We start from the raw sequence: 15,574 nt of genomic DNA on the forward strand, positions 1-15,574 counted from the left end.
CTTTGTACTAGACTGTAATTGCTGGTATATTTGCATTTATTTCTGAAATTTTGCTTTATTCTTTCTAGATTTTATCAATCGTGTTTATGCTTCATTTTCTTTCTTTCTTTGCTTCTTTTGGATTAACAAAATTTTTAAATTATGAAAATTTCCCCTAGCATTCATGCACTATAACTCTTGTCTCCTCAGTGAGTAAAATTGCAAAGTAAAAACTGCCAAAACTTTAGCTCTGCTTATAAGCAGCTTTCTTTGTTTTTTTAAGCCTCTGCCTCATGCAGCTGTGTAACTTGGCAAATGTTTTGAGGTGAAAACTCCTTGTACGCCAGGCTCAGTTCTCACCAGCCCTCTTTTTTCACTGAATTCTTGGCCCTTCAAGCCTCCAATTTTGTCTCTTCATCACCACAAGACAACCAAAGACTTTGTTGATTTCCCTGTTTCCTATCAGTGGCCTTCTGCCCAGACGAAATCCAGATTGCCTGCTTACTGGTACACACACAGAATTGTCAAATGCCCCTGGAAAAAAGCAGCTGTAGCTTCAGCTTCTGTCTTCCTGGAATCTTGATTCCTCATCCTCAATGCTTCTTTTCTTTCTCTTATGTTTATATGGATTTTTTATTTGCTTTTTGTTTGTGGTGCTTTTTCAGCCCTTCTGGTTAATCTTAATGACAATATTGGACTGCCACAAGGTACGCCATTCCATTCAAATTGAAATTTGAGTTCAGTGCAAATGAAAGCATGTCTCCAGAAGCCAGGAGGACTGCAGGTCTTTTGGGCTTTATTCAAGTGACAATAGAATAATTTATTATCAAAACTGTAAAACTTTTGAGAATGAAAAGAGTGCAATTAATAATTAGTCCAGAGTAATAGGTGAACATTGAGATATGGTCACCCCAGTTTTATGACTTATATAGTTGTTTCTCCTCTCCTATTCCTTCTCAAATACCAGCTGCCTTCTTTCAGGGTAGATGCAAGGTGACTGTCTGAAATTTTGCTGACCCTCAGACACATGTAGCTATGACAATGATGATGTTGTTCAGTTGCTAAATCGTGTCCAACTCTTTGCGACCCCATGAACTGCAACACACCAGGCTTTCCTATCCTTCATATCTCCCTGAGTTTTCTCAAACTCATGTCCATTGAGCCAGTGATGCCATTCAACCATGTCATCCTCTGTCACCCGCTTCTCCTCTTGCCCTCAATCTTTCATAGCATCAGGGTCTTTTCCAATGAGCCGGATCTTTGAGGGTCCAAGGGACCCTCAAGAATCTTTTGCAGCACTACAGTTCGAAAGCATCAATTCTTTGGCACTCAGCCTTCTTTATGGTCCAACTCTCATATCCATACATGACTACTGGAAAAACCATGCAGATGACATGATACTATACATAGAAAAAAATAAACATGCCACCAGAAAACTACTAGAGCTAATCAATGAAATGGTAAAATTGCAGTATACAAAATTAATGAGGAGAAATCTCATGCATTTCTGTACACTAACAACAAAAGATCAGAAAGAGAAATTAAAGAAACAATTTCATTTACCACTGCAAGAGAAGATAATAAAATACTTGAGAGCAAACTTATGTAAGGATACAAAAGACCTGTACTCAGAAAACTATTTCTTCTCAGTGAGAGAAATCAAAGATGACACAAACAGATGGAGAGATATACCATGTTCTTAGATTGGAAGAATCAATATTTTGAAAATGACTATGCTAACCAAAGCAATCTATAGATTCAGTGCAATCCCTATCAAATTACAATGGTATTTTTCACAGAATTAGAACAAAAGAATTTTAAATTTGTATATAAACACAAAAGACCATGAATAGCCAAAGCAATCTTGAGAAAGAAGAATGGAGCTAAAGGAATCAGGTTCCCCAACTTTAGACTATACTACAAAGCTATAGTGATCAAAGAGCACAGTACTGGCACAGAAATAGAAATATAGATGAATGAAACAGGATAGAAAGCCCAGAGATAAACCCGGGCACCTATGGTTACCTAATCTATGACAAAGAGGGCAAGAATATAGGTGGAGAAAAGACAATCTCTTCAACAAATGGTACTGGGAAAACTGGACAGCTGTATATAAAAGGATGAAATTAGAACACTCTGTAACATCATACACAAAAATAAACTCAAAATGGATTAAATGTAAGACTAGACACTACAGAACTCTTAGAGTAAAACACAGGAAGAACACTCTGACATAAATCACACAAGATCTTTTTTGACCTACTTCCTAGAGTAATGAGAATAAAAATAAACAACTGAGATCTAATTAAACTTAAAAGCTTTTTCACAGAAGAGAAAACTGTAAATAGATGAAAAGGCAACCCTCAGAATGGGAGAAAATAGTTGCAAATGAAGCAACTGACAAGAGAATAATCTCCAAAATATACAAATAGCTCATGCAGCTCAATGACAAAAAAACAAACAACCCAATCAAAAATGGGCAGAAGACCTAAATAGACATTTCTCCAAGTAGACAGACAGATGGCCAAGAGGCACATGAAAAGGTTATTAACATTAATTATTAGAGAAATGCAGGCTAAAACTACAATGAGGTTCCACCTCACACCAGTCATAATGACTACCATCAAAAAATCTACAAACAATGCTGGAGAGGGTGTGGAGAAAAGGGAACCCTCTTGCACTGTTGGTGGGAATGTAAATTAATGCACCCACTATGGAAAACAATCTTGGAGAAGGAAATGGCAGCCCACTCCAGTGTTCTTACCTGGAGAATCCCATGGACAGAGGAGCCTGGCGTCCATTGGGTCGTAAAGAGTCGGACACGACTGAGTGACTAAACTACCACCTCCACCATGGAGAACAGTGTGGAAGTTCCTTAAAAAATTAAAAATAGAACTACCATGTGACACAGCAATTCCGCTACTAGCATGCCCTGAGAAAACAGTAATTCAAAAAGTCACATGCACCTCAGTGTTCATCAGGCTTCCCTGGTGGCTCAGCTGGTGATGTGTCTGCCTGCAATGTGGGAGATCTGGGTTCGATCCCTGGTCAGGAAGATCCCCTGGAGAAGGAAATGGCAATCCACTCCAGTAGTCTTGCCTGGAAAATTCCTTGGACAGAAGATTCTGGTAGGCTCCTGGTGGTGTTCATTGCAACACTATTTACAATAGACAGGACATGGAAGCAACCTAAATGTCCACTGCAGTGCTAAAAAGAATAAAATTCCTAAAAATAGATTTGAGTAAGGAGATAGAAGAATTGTACACTGAAAATGACAAAACGTTGAAAAAATTAAAGAAGCCCTAAATGAGTGGAAAGACATTCCATGTTTATGAATCAAAATGCTTATGTATTGTTAAGATGGCTATTGATCTACAGATTGTACACAATCCCTATCAGAATTCCAGCTAGCTTCTTTGTAGAAATGACAATCTGATTCTAAATTCGTATAGAATTGCAAGAGACCAAGAACAGTCAGAACAATCTAGAACAAAAACAACAACAAAAGGATTCACACTTCCTGATTTCAAAACTGACTACCCAGCTGCATTGATCAAAATACTGTGGTACAGGCATAAAGACAGACATAGAGAACTGTGGAATAGAATAGAGAACCTAGAAGTAATTTCTTGTATATATGTTCAGATGATTTTTGACAAGAGTGCCAAGGTCATTCAATAGGGAAAGGAGCAGACTTTTTCACAGATTATGTTGGGACAGTGGATAATGAAATTGAACGGCCTCACATGATAGACAAAATACATAAAAATGGACCAAAGACTTAAATGTAAGAACTAAAACCATAAAAATCATAGCAGAAAATATAGGGGTAAATCTACATGATCTTATATTTGGCAATAGAGTTTTAGATAAGTCTTTGTTTAACATGAAACTGAAACAGATTTTTGCTTTAATAATCTGAAGTCGTTGGCTCTGCAGCAATACTCATTGAAAGCTCACCAGAAACCTCAGGGCAGTGAAGCCAAGTGGGACAATGCATAAAGTTAGCCTCGGTGGTCACATAGCAAGGAGAATGGGTGTGGAGGGGCACTCAAAAAGCATCCAGCCCAAAGACCAGGAAATCCCATTCTTTAGGCTTTTTGCCCTTGCTAGTCATGTCTCTCTGAGGGATAAGAATATAGCCTGAGTTCAGGATGCTGGCATGATCTTTAGGCCACTGGGTGTTCTCCCATACTGACACTGGCTCTCAGAGGAAACCTCCATGGTGCCTCAGCTTTCTTTGTAGCCTCTGGGCCCAGCCCATCGTAGATGTAATAACGATGTAGGTGTTCACCCAATGTGTGTAGAAACACTTATTTCTGACCCACTCATTTCACAAGATCATATTACATAATTTCCCTATTCTTCCTTCAACCAATACAAGACCCTCTAGGATTAATTTACCTGAAAAACTAACTTGGAAAGGCTCTTTTCGCCATTGTCAAAATATTTGTTGACAACTATAGAGTCAATACAGGCAACATACCTTACATACAATAATAGAGTGTTGCGTGACTTGCACAGTATGCTACTCAAATATTTACCATAAATGCTCCATCTTGAGTCTTCAGCTCTTAGAGTTCTTATTCTCCTCTAATTCTACAGAAGACAGGACTGTTTAAAGGTCAATATTCCTTCAGTGAAAAATAATAGAAGCCAAATAAATACCCAGAGTTCAGTCAGAATAGAAAAATCTAAACGATAGAAAACGATATTTATTTTTCTCTTTCTGACTTACTTCACTCTACATAATAGATTCTAGGTTCATCCACCTCATAAGAACTGATTCAAAGGCGTTCCCTTTTATGGCTGAGTAGTATTCCATTGGGAATATGTACCGCATCTTCTTCATCTGTTCATCTGCCGATGGACACCTAGGTTGCGTCCATGTTCTAGCTATTGTAAATAGTGCTGCAGTGAACAATGGGACACATGTGTCTTTTTCAATTTTGGTTTCCTCAGGGTATATTCCTCAGGGATTGCTGGGTCATATGGTGGATTTATTCCTAGTTTTTTAAGGAATCTCCAAAAGTCTTCCATAGTAGCTGTATCACTTTACATTCCCAACAACAGTGCAAGAGCATTCCCTTTTCTCCACACCCTCTCCAGCATTGTTTGTAGACTTTTTTATAATGGCCATTTTGATCAGTGTGAGGTGATATCTCATTGTAGTTTTGATTTGCATTTCTCTAATAATGAGTGATGTTGAGGATCTTTTCATGTGTTTGTTAGCCATCTGTATGTCTTCTTTGGAGAAACGTCTGTTTAGGTCTTTTTTCCCCCTTTTTGATTGGGTTGTTTGTTTTTCTGGTATTGAGTTGTATGAGTTGCTTGTATATTTTGGAACTTAATCCTTTGTCAGTTGCCTCATCTGCTATGATTTTCTCCCATTCTGAGAGTTGTCCTTTCACCTTGCTTATAGTTTCCTTTGCTGTGCAAAAGCTTTTAAGTTTAATCAGGTCCCACTTGTTTACTTTTGTTTTCATTTCCATTACTCTAGGAGGTGGGTCACAGAGGATCTTGCTTTGATTTATGTCATCGAGTGTTCTGCCTATGTTTTCCTCTAAGAGTTTTATAGTTTCTGGTCTCACATTTAGGTCTTTAATCCATTTTGAGTTTATCTTTGTGTGTGGTGTTAGAAAGTGTTCTAATTTCATTCTTTTACATGTAGCTGTCCAGTTTTCCCAGCACCATTTATTGAAGAGGCTGTCTTTGCCCCATTGTATATTCTCCCTTCCTTTGTCAAAAATAAGGTACTCATAGGTGCATGGGTTTATTTCTGGGCTTTCTATCTTGTTCCATTGGTCTATATTTCTGTTTTTGTGCCAGTACCATACTGTGTTGATGACTGTAGCTTTGTAGTATAATCTGAAGTCAGGAAGGTTGATTCCTCCAGCTCCATTCTTCTTTCTCAAGACTGCTTTGGCTATTCAGGGTCTTTTGTGTTTCCATATGAATTGTGAAATTTTTTTGTTCTAGTTCTGTGAAAAATTCCATTGGTAATTTGATAGGGAACACATTGAATCTGTAGATTGCATTTGGTAGTATAGTCATTTTCACAATATTGATTCTTCCTACCCAGGAACATGGAATATCTCTCCATCTGTTTATGTCATCTTAGATTTCTTTCATCAGTGTCTTATAATTTTCTGTGTACAGTTCTTTTGTCTCCTTAGGTAAGTTGATTCCTAGATATTTAATTCTTTTTGTTGCAATGGTGAATGAGATTGATTCCTTAATTTCTCTTTCTGATTTTTCATTGTTAGTATATAGAAATGCAAGTGATTTCTGTGTATTGATTTTGTGTCTTCCAGTTTTGGTAAATTCACTGATTAGTTCTAGTAATTTTCTGATACTATCTTTAGGGTTTTCCATGTACAGTATCATGTCATCTGCAAAGAGTGAAAGCTTTACTTCTTTTCTGATCTGGATTCCTTTTATTTCTTTTTCTTCTCTTATTGCTGTAGCTAGGACTTCCAAAACTATATTGAATAATAATGGTGAGAGTGGACACCCTAGTCTTGTTCCTGATCTTAGGGGAAATGCTTTCAGTTTCTCACCATTGAGAGTAATGTTTGCTGTAGGCTCATCATATATGGCCTTTACTATGTTGAGGTAGATTCCTTCTATACCCATTTTTTGAAGAGTTTTAATCATACACGGGTGCTGAGCTTTGTCAAAGGCTTTTTCTGTATCTATTGAGATCACCATATGGTTTTATCTTTCAATTTGTTAATATGGTGTATCACATTGATTGATTTGCATACATTGAAGAATCCTTGCATCCCTGGAATAAACCCAACTTGATCATGGTGTATGAGCTTTTTGATGTGTTGCTGAATTCTGTTTGCTAAAATTTTGTTGAGAATTTTTGCATCTATGTTCATCAGTGATATTGGCCTGTAGTTTTCTTTTTTTGTGTTGTCTTTGTCTGGTTTTGGTATCAGGGTGATGGTGGCCTTGTAGAATGAGTTTGGAAGTGTTCCTTCCTCTGCAAATTTTTGAAAGAGTTTTAGAAGGACAGGCATTAGCTCTTCTCTAAATGTTTGATAGAATTCTCCTGTGAATCCATTTGGTCCTGGGCACTTGTTTTTTGGGCGATTTTTGAGCACAGCTTCAATTTCAGTGCTTGTAATTGGGTTGTTCATAATTTCAGTTTCTCCCTGGTTCAGTAAGATTGAACTTTTCTAAGACTCTGTCCATTTCTTGCAGGTTATCCATTTTATTGCTGTATAGTTGTTCATAATAGTCTCTTATAATCCTTTGTATTTCTGCATTGTCTGTTGTATCCTCTCCTTTTTCATTTCTAATTTTGTTGATTTGATTCTTCTCTCTTTTTTCCTTGATGAGTTTGGCTAAAGGTTTGTCAATTTTGTTTATCTTTTCAAAGAACCAGCTTTTAGTTTTATTGTTCTTTACTATTGTTTCTTTCATTTCTTTTTCATTTATTTCTTCTCAGATCTTTATGATTTCTTTCCTTCTACTAATTTCTTAAAGAACCAGCTTTTAGTTTTATTACATCATGAGAAATGCTTGAGTGGATGAAGAACAATTTGGAATCAAGATTGCTAGGAGAAATATCAATAACCTCAGATATGTAGATGACACCACACTTATGGCAGAAAGCGAAGAAGAAAAAGAGCCTCTTGATGAAACTGAAAGAGGAGAGTGAAAAAGTTGGCTTAAAACTCAACATTCAGAAAACTAAGATCATGGCATCTGGTCCCATCACTTTATGGCAAATGATGGGGAAACGGTGGAAACAGTGAGAGACTTTATTTTTGGGGGGAGCTCCAAAATCACTGCAGACAGTAACTGCAACCATGAGATTAAAAGACTCTTGCTCCTTGGAAGAAATGTTATGACCAACTTGAACAGCATATTAAAAAACAGAGACGTTACTTTGCCAGCAAAGGTCCATCTAGTCAAAGCTATGGTTTTTCCAGTTGTCTTGTATGGATGTGAGAGTTGGACTATAAAGAAAGCTGAGCACCAAAGAATTGATGCTTTTGAACTGAAGTGTTGGAGAAGACTCTTGAGAGTCCCTTGGACTGACAGGAGATCCAACCAGTCCATCCTAAAGGAGATCAGTCCTGGTTGTTCATTGGAAGGACTGATGCTGAAGCTGAAACTCCAGTTCTTTGACCACCAGATCCAAATTGACTCATTTGAAAAGACTCTGATGCTGGGAAAGATTGAAGGTAGGAGGAGAAGGGGACGACATAGGATGAGATAGTTAGATGGCATCACCGACTCAATGGTCATGACTTTGAGTAAACTCTGGGAGTTGGTTATAGACAGGGAGGCCTGGCGTACTGCAGTCCATGGGTTTGCATAAAGTCAAACATGACTGAGTGTCTGAACTGAACTGATTGTTTCTCTCATTTCTTTTTCATTTATTTCTGCTTGGATCTTTATGGTTTCTTTCCTTCTACTACTTTTAGGGCTTTTTTGTTCTTTTTCCAGTTGCTTTAGGTGTAAAGTTAGGTGTCTAATCAATGTTTTTCTTATTTCTTGAGGTAGGATTTTATTGCTATAAACTTCCCTCTTAGAACTGCTTTTGCTGCATCCCATAGGCTTTGAGTTGTCGTGTTTTCATTGTCATTTGTTTCTAGAAATTGTTTGATTTCCCCAGTAACCTGTTGATTATTTAGAAGCATATTGTTTAATCTCCATGTGTTTGTGTTTCTTACAGTTTTTTTTCTTGTAATTGATATCTAATCTCATAGTGTTGTGGTTGGATAAGATGCTTGATACGATTTCAATTTTCTTAAATTTACTGAGGTTTGATTTGTGACCCAAGATGTGGTCTATCCCGGAGAATGTTTCATGTGCACTTGAGAAGAAGGTGTATTCCTCTCCATTTGGTTGGAATGTCCTGATGATATCAATGAGATCCATCTCATCTAATGAATCATAATGTATCATTAGACTTGTGTTTCCTTATTAATTTTCTGTTTTCATGATCTGTCCATTGGTGTGAGTGGGGTGTTAAAGTCTCCTACTATTATTGTGTTACTGTCAATTTCTCCTTTTATGTCTGTTAGTGTTTGTCCTGTGTATTGAGGTGCTTCTATGTTGGGTGCATAGATATTTACAATTGTTATGTCTTCCGCTTGGATTGATCTCTTGATCATTATGTAGTGTCCTTCCTTATCTCTTGTAATCCTCTTTATTTAAACGTTTATTTTGTCTGATATGAGTATGGCTACTCTGGCTTTCTCTTGCTTCCCGTTTGCATGGAACCTATTTTCCCATCCTCTCACTTTCAGTCTATATGTATCTTTACGTCTGAAGTGGTTTTCTTGTAGACAGCATATATATGGGTCTTCTTTTTGTATCCATTCAGCCAGTCTGTGTCTTTTTGTTGGAGCATTTAAACCATTTACATTTAAAGTAATTATTGATATATATGTTCCTATTGCGATTTTCTTAATTGTTTGGGGTTGATTTTATAAATCTTTTTCTTCTCTTGTATTCCTTGACTATATAAGTCCGTTTACCATTTGTTGTAAAGCTGGTTTGGTGGTACTGAATTCTGTTAACTTTTGCTTGTCTGAAAAGCTTTTGATTTCTCCATCAGTTTTGAATGAGATCCTTGCTGAGTACAGTAATCTTGGTTGCAGATTTTTCCATTTCAGTACTTTAAATATATCCTGCCCTTCCCTTCTGGCCTGCAGAGTTTCTGCTGAAAGATCACCTGTTAAACGTATGGGGTTTCCCTTGTATGTTACTTGTTGCTTTTCCCTTTGAGAGGGAAACAGGCAGGAAGGCCAGAGGTCTCCAAATGGAGGAAATAGGCTGAAAATGTCAGACATTTTAAAATCTCTCTCTTAAGCAGCAGGAGGAAAGAAACTATCAGATTTTTTCCCCTTCTCTATACAAATTTTAAAACAAACTTTTAAAATTCTGTGTTGCCATAATGACACCTGATTCCACCTGAACTTAACTTTTCTCAAACCTTGAGCCAACCAATGCGTTTTTCTTGTGGAAATTTTTTTCCTAAACTATGTTAATAAACTATGTATTTACCCCAAACTGTGTCTTCAAGTCGATTTGCCTGAGATTCAGAACGAACTTGACAAACCAGTATGTTTTACTCATGTAAATGTTCTCTTAAACTATGGTAAAGAGACTGTGTCTTTGTTTGGAAACCTGCCTTACTTCAAGATTCATGTCAATCATTTTATGGTCTGGGACAACTCACTTTGTGCCAATGTTATCTCAAAGTGCATGTTGTGGGTGAGGGGCCTAATGCCAGTCTCTGAGTTTTGAGACATCTCCTTTCTCTAATTAGCAGCTTGCTAGTAGTTATATAACATCCAGCTAAAGACTAGCAGGGGGCACTCTTTCTGCCCACCTCTGATGTCTATGTCAGAAGCTTTTTCCATCTCTTTTATACTTTAATAAAACTTTATTACACAAAACCTCTGAGTGATCAAGCCTCATCACTGGCCCCAGATTGAATTCCTCTCCTCCAGAGGCCAAGAATCCCAGTGTCTTTCACGGCTCAGCCACAATCTTTCACCTTGGTGCTTTTAATATTCTTTCCTTGTGTTTAGTCTTAGTTTGATTAGTATGTGTCTTGGCGTGTTTCTCCTTGGGTTTATCCTGTATGGGACTCTTTGCCACTCTTGGACTTGGTTGACTATTTCCTTTTCCATGTTGGGGAAATTCTCAATTATAATCTCTTCAAAAGTTTTCTCATACCCTTTCTTTTTCTCTTCTTCTTCTGGGACCCCAATAATTAGAATTTGATGCATTTGATATTGTCGCAAAGGTCTCTGAGACTATACTCAGTTCTTTTCATTCTTTTTACTTTATTCTGCTCTTTAGAAGTTATTTCCACCATTTTATTTTCCAGTTCACTGATTCGTTCTTATACTTCAGATATTTTGCTATTGATTCCTTCCAGAGTATTTTTATTTTCAGTAATTGTGTTGTTTGTCTCTGTATATTTATTCTTTAATTCTTCTAGGTCTTTGTTAATTGATTCTTGCATTTTCTCCATTTTGTTTTCAAGGTGTTTTATGATATTTAGTATCATTATTCTGAATTCTTTTTCAGGTAGTTTGCCTATTTTCTCTTCATTTATTTGGACTTCTGTGTTTCTAGTTTGTTGCTTCATTTGTGTAGTATTTCTCTGCCTTTTTATTATTATTATTATTATTTTAACTTCTTGTGTTTGAGGTCTCCTTTTCCCAGGCTTCAAGGTTGAATTCTTTCTTCCTTTTGGTTTCTGCCCTCCTAAAGTTGGTCCAGTGGTTTGTATAAGGTTCGTATGGGGTGAGATTTGTGCTGAGTTTATTTGTTTGTTTGATTTTCCTCTGTTGGGCAAGACTGAGAGGTGGTAATCCTGTCTGCTGATGATTTTGTTTGTAGTTTTGTTTTGTTTGTTGTTTAGATGAGGGGTCCTGCACAGGGTGCTATTGGTGGTTGGGTGATGCCTGGTCTTGTATTCAGGTGGTTTCCTTTGTGTAAGTTCTCACATTTGATACTCCCTAGGGTTACTTCTCTGGTAGTCTAGGTTCTTAGAGTAAGTGCTCCCACTCCAAAGACTCAGGGCTTGATCTCTGGGGCTGGGTGATCCACTTCCAAAATGTCACACTCACAGGGCTAGTGGCAGAAGGTCTCAGGTCCTTGCTGACTGTTGGCAGGATGCTCATTTTCTCTCAGCACAAGGATTTCTCCTCAAGGCTTCCAAAAGTCAGTGCTGTGGGTTATTCTCACCCATGTCCAGTAGTTGAGGAAGCAGCATAAACTGATGGAAGGGACTGGCAGCCTGACTCCTTCACTCAGTCGGAATTCCAAAGCAACTCTTAGAACCACACAGATTATGTAACACCTAAATGGGAAAAGAAACTAATCGGAGATCTTCTGGATTCTGAGAGTGAGCCGCGTGAGCTTTCTGCCGAGTTTGTTTTTGCTGTCCCAGTTTCCAGTGCGCTGGGTTTCTTGTTACTTCCACTGTGCTGGGTTTTCTTCACGTTCAGCTTCCACCATGGCAGCTTTCGCCAGGTTGGGCTTCTGCTGTGTTTGACCTCGGCCTTGCAGGGGCCAAGCCAAGGTTGTTTCAACCAGGTTAAATCCAGGAAATGGCACCAGATATGTTGGGGGAGTTTGTAATTTCCTCGGTTCTGTCTCTCCACAGCAAAGATTTGAAATGGCAGACCAGTGTTACAGCTCGGTTACAGCAGTTTTATTTGGCAGGCAAAGGAAAGTACACCCTTGAGGCATGAGGGTGGGCCGATCCCAAAGGAGAGTAAATAGCTCTCTTTTAAAGAGTTTTGCTGAAAAGAAGATGACATCTGGAGGGTGGTGATCTGGACATAAAGAGGAATATTGTGGGAGATAATTACAACATTTTGTATGCTGATGTGAATTAGAGAATAGAGATGGGGGAGAATAATGATGCAGGTGAGAGAAGGGATAATCACAATGTCATAGTCTCTGAGCTGGCTCAAGGATATGGGAGCTAATGCCCATATACAAGAGTTACACTTATATCCCTTACTTTTAAAGGTAGTCAGAATATATGGCACAGGTGAGAGTAGGCTGGCATATTTGAGGTCTGTCAGGTAGGTACGTGTTTTTCCTGGGCTATGTACAGATGCATTGCTGTAAGTGCTTAGTAGGTGAAAAACTGGATTTAACCAGTGTTGGAATATGTTTGGTAAGAATGAGGGAGGGAGACAGGATCTAAGGAGCTGAGGATGTATGCAAAGAATTCATGACAGTGACTGATCATGGATTGTCAACTAAGATCTCCCAGGGGCTCACAGGTGTATAGAGTGTCCTCTTCTGTTTTCTTCAATGACTTGACTCATGAGTAGTGAATCCGGGAGTCATGTCCTGGTACCTTGACTGCTGTAGGGGTAGAAAGTATTACAGGGTAGGAGTCCTTCCATGTGGGCTGGAGTTGAGCCTTTGGGGACCCATCTTTCCAGACTTTTATTAGGACTTGAGTCCCTGGAGCATATAGTGGTGAATCTTTAGAATCTTTTGGGTCCTGGTTGACACCCCACAAGGGTATATGTATATCCTGTTGGAATTGCCCAGTGGCCATGGTATAAGACCAGAGGGTCTGAGCCTCTGGATCTAGGAAGAAGTCATTGACACAAAAAAAAGGTCTCCCATATAGCATCTCATGAGGACTAAGACCAACCTGTTCCTTAGGGGCAATATGGGTGCAGAGAAGAGCTATTGGTAAAGCCTACTTCCATCCCAGGGAGGTCTCCTAGGTTATCTTTTTTATCACTGATTTTAAGTATTGGTTGGCTCTTTCTACTTTTCCTGAAGACTGAGGCCTCCAAGCACAATGGAGATAATAAGTAATGCCCAATGCTTTAGAGACCCCTTGGGTGACCTTAGAAGTAAATGATCTCCTATTGTCACTTTGTCATGATCTAGGCAGATCAAAGCTCGGAATGATTTCATGGAGCAATTTTTTTACCACCTCCTCAGCCTTCTCAGCCTGGGTGGGAAAGCCTTCAATCCATCCTGTGAATGTATCTATCATGACTAATATGTATTTATACCTTTGAGAAACTGGCATCTGGGTGAAATCCATCTGCCAGTCCTCTCCTGGGTAGGTCCCTGCCGGAGTCCAGTTCCAGCAGCCAGGGTATCGCTCTGAAGGGATGAACGCTGTCGGCAGAGAATGATGCAGCCTCTCACTCAAGGTACTGGACTGCATGTTTATTTTAAGCATCAGGTTTTCCTTTATACTTTTACAAAAGCTTTAGGTCAGAGGTATGATGTCTTCATTTTCCCCTCACCCAGATTTACTGTCTTCATAAATCATTGTTGTCCTTCAGTGTTCCCTCTTAAGTGTCCTTGTGATTACATTGTAACTCAAGTTTGTCTCTGGGCTGCATACCACATTCCTCAGTTTATTTCTTATCTTTCTAAATCCTGCTATCCCCTAGTAACTTAAGCTCATTATCTCCTAAAAAGGCTTTTAGCTATTAGTATCTCTAAAATTCCTAGTTTCTATAAGCTATAGTAAAATATGTCAACATTACAACATACCTTAAACTTTTAGCTTCTAACTATTCTTAATTATTCCTAAATCCTAAACTCAGCAAACTACATTTGCCATAAACATTTCCCTTACAAGCAGGTTTCAGATAACAATGTTTCCCATGGCCTCAAGTTGCAGCCTATGTGCTCATCCTGGAACATTCTTTGTAAAGGTCCTTGAAAAAATGTAACTTTATGGATTATTTCCTGGGCAACTGCAGAAGGCTTTGTGCTTTCTCATGCAAGAACAATAAACACCTTAACATACTTTCCAGCCAACTTAACCGAAGGAAGGGAAGGACAAGTCAGAATCACAAGACCTAACTCCTTCATCCTGGCACCGTGCCTGCGGGATGAGGAGAGGGGGTTGAGGCCATGCCTCCATCTTGTCAGTAATGCCTAATGTGGCTCCCGACAGGTCCCAAGTCGTTGGACAGGCTGGGCCAGCTGTACTCTTCGAGCTCCTTGGGAGTTGTTTAATTGGCAAGTGGGACAAGAGGAGACTACTTGCCTTATAGTCATTTGGAGGCCTGTTCCTCTGAAGGATCTTTCAAGTAATCTTTGGAGGGCCTTTTCCACTAAATGAGTGATGGCATGTAAGGAGTTAACCAACTTCCACTGGAGGTTCTCAGGCAGAAAAAGGAGTCCCTCCTTTTGGAACCATCCCATATGATCTTCTTGAAAGCCCTCACTCTTAGCTTTAAGAATCTCACCTTCAGTATATGAAGGATTTTCTGGCAAATTAATCTGTGGAACTAAAGTGGCAACCCCTATTAGATCATTGTTCTGTAATGCTGCTCTCTTAGCTGCCTGATCAGCTGCTTGGTTCCCTCTTGCCACTTCCATGCTCCCTTTTAGGTGTCCTTTACAGTGGGAGACTGAAACCTCAGCAGGAAGATGAACTGCCTCCAAGAGTCTAAGTATTTGATCACCATATTTGGTTGGCGACCCTCGGGTGGTCAAGTGACCTCTTTGTTTCCAAATAGCAGCATGTGCATGTAGCACCAGAAAAGGCATACTTGGAGTCAGTGTCAATGGCTACTCTTTTTCCTTTTCCCAGCTCTAAAGCTCGAGTCAGGGTTTTTAGCTCAGCTAATTGGGCTGAAATAACTGGTGGCAAAGGTTTAGCCTCTATGGTCTCAAATTAGAGACTACTGCATATCTGGCTTTTCTTTTCCCATCCAAGACAAGCTGCTTCCATCAGTGTACCAGATTTCCTCAGGATTTGTCAGAGGATCTTCCAACAATCTATCTCGGGGTTTTGTCCAGTGATCCAAGGTTTCTAGGCAAGTGTGAAAGGGGAGAGAGCCCTTGGGAGTAGGCAGGAGGTTGGCTGGGTTAAAAACCTCACAAGGGGATGTAGTGAAGCCTGGATTTTCCATCAGCACTACTTGATATCTGAGGATCCTTTGATCAGACATCCATAAATGGCCTCTCCCATTCAGGATTTGTTTCACTTGGTGGCTGATAAAAATAGTTTGCCCCTAAGAGAGAGTTTTAAAGCATCTTCTATCAGGATTGCAATAGCTGCAAGATTTCAAAAGCAGGAAAGATCTCTTCCCAATAAGGGAGT

This window comes from Giraffa tippelskirchi, chromosome 1 (genome assembly GCF_054371585.1).
Source record: "Giraffa tippelskirchi isolate mGirTip1 chromosome 1, T2T-mGirTip1v1.2.pri, whole genome shotgun sequence".
NCBI classification, from domain to species: Eukaryota; Metazoa; Chordata; class Mammalia; order Artiodactyla; family Giraffidae; genus Giraffa; species Giraffa tippelskirchi.